Genomic DNA, 2,046 nt, shown 5'->3' on the forward strand with positions numbered 1-2,046 from the left:
CTTGGTTGCCCGGCGGCGGCTGCCCCTGCAGCGCACATGCACGCCCTCCGCTGCCCATGGTTGTCATATATGTGGTTCCAGATCTGCCCCCCCCCCCACACACACGTGAGTTGCGTCCCTTCCAACTCCTCCGGCTTGTTAGCATGTTGGTGGCTCCGCAACCCCCTGTAGATGTCCTTTGTTGGCCGGTCTCCATCCCGGTGCAGCTCCGGCTTCGGTATGTTCCTCGAGCTGCATCTCCTCCCGACTCCTTTGGCACGCTGGCGCGCCTGCGTCTCCGGTCCCTGCGGCCCGGATTTGCGTCCTCTCTAGATCTTGCCTCGTTCGGGTCCTCCGGCCACCTTCGCTTCCCCTATGCCATCCCACCTAATCGCCCAACCTCGCCCACCTTCATGCCCACCTCCCTCGGCCTGATCCATAGCTCTCAGGTCCAGCGATGTCGGTGCCTCCTTCGGCGGTGGACATAGCTCGCAGTTTCAACTGACGACTTGGCTTCCTCTTCTCCAAATCTTGCTCCAATGGCTTGGGATTGTTCATACTCTGGCCAACGCGAAATCCTTGCTCGACCTTTCGATGTTGGCAACGGCAACAACTACGGGTGCCGTCACCTTCTTGAGGTGCTGCCATGGCCGTCATCTGTGCCCCTCTTCGAGCAGCAGGGGAAGATCCGGCGGCGACGATGTCTCGCGTCGTTCTCCTTCATGAAGGCGTTGTCTTGTTTGTTCGCGGCGCCCTCGGTGACGGATTTAGAGATGTTTGTCGTCATGTTGGGTTAATTTGGGCTGCTTACAGGGCGGCGAGTTTAGCTGTGTTGTGTCTCTGTCTGGGTTGAGTATCCCATGTCTCTGCTCCGTGCACCATGTTTACGCCTTCTGTGTTTGTGCCATATGTCGTACGAGCGCTTGTATTCACTCTTAACTTCTTCTATCAATGCAATGATACACAAGCTTTGCATATTCGCGAAAAAGAAAAAAGAAACTGCATACACAGTACATTCTTCTCGATGTCCACACGTCCAGTCACACTCAACATGCTGTGTGTTGTGTGTACGGCCAGTCGCTCTCATGCATTTCATCGCACGGTGGAGATCACACGGCCTTCCAAAATAAACACTGCAATTGACTGATTTAGCTTGTCAAACGCAGGGTAGCTGGGGCCTAGGCCCTACTTGTCATTGTGAGAAGGTACTTATGTTGGTACTACCTCATAACCTCAATCACATTGTCTCCACTGGGAAAAGCCGTGCTTGAAAGGTATGGATGATTCGGTGTGAAAAGCTTACCGGGGTTAGCTTGACCGACCCTGCCCTTCTTCGCCATGTATATTTGGAGGGAGAATAACATCTGCAGAAGCAGCGCAGCAAGGAGCACAATGAAAATCGAGGCGTACTTTTGTGGGCCGAACTTCAGGTATATATTTCCCCATCTCATCTAAACATTTTTTTTGAACCGGGCATTACCCCTTTCCATTACTCATCATAACGGAAATAACAACAGTTCAACATGCCCAACAAGGAAACACAGAAAGGGGAAGTGAGTTAAATACACCACTGGGAAACCCACGGTGAGCACCCGTCATCGAGCAGCTCACTATGGGGCGAAAACCCAGTGGCACCTGAAACGACTCCAAAAAGCACTCTAAGAAGTTTCGGCCCTCGATACAAGCCTGATCAGATGGGCCACACCCAAAAGCTCGCGCAAGAGCATAAATCTAACCAACAACCAACCAGTTCAGAACACATCAGACACCCCACCACTAGTGCAGAACCGAGCAATAGCACAGGTTCGTAAGGCCCTTTAGTGCCGGTTCCATAACCGGCACTAAAGTGTGGGCACTAAAGCCCCCCCCCCCTTTAGTACCGGTTCAGCACGAACCGGTGGTAAAGGGCAACCACGTGGCACGAGCTAGCTCCGGGGGCTGGAGCCCTTTAGTACCGGTTGGTAATACCAACCGGTACTATAAGGTTTGGGGGGTTTTTAGTTTTATGATTTCTTTTTCATTTAATTTTGTGTTTCCATTTTAATTCTTTTTCGTTTGCTGGTATTT

The sequence above is a fragment of the Triticum dicoccoides genome, chromosome 6B (genome assembly GCF_002162155.2).
Source record: "Triticum dicoccoides isolate Atlit2015 ecotype Zavitan chromosome 6B, WEW_v2.0, whole genome shotgun sequence".
NCBI classification, from domain to species: Eukaryota; Viridiplantae; Streptophyta; class Magnoliopsida; order Poales; family Poaceae; genus Triticum; species Triticum dicoccoides.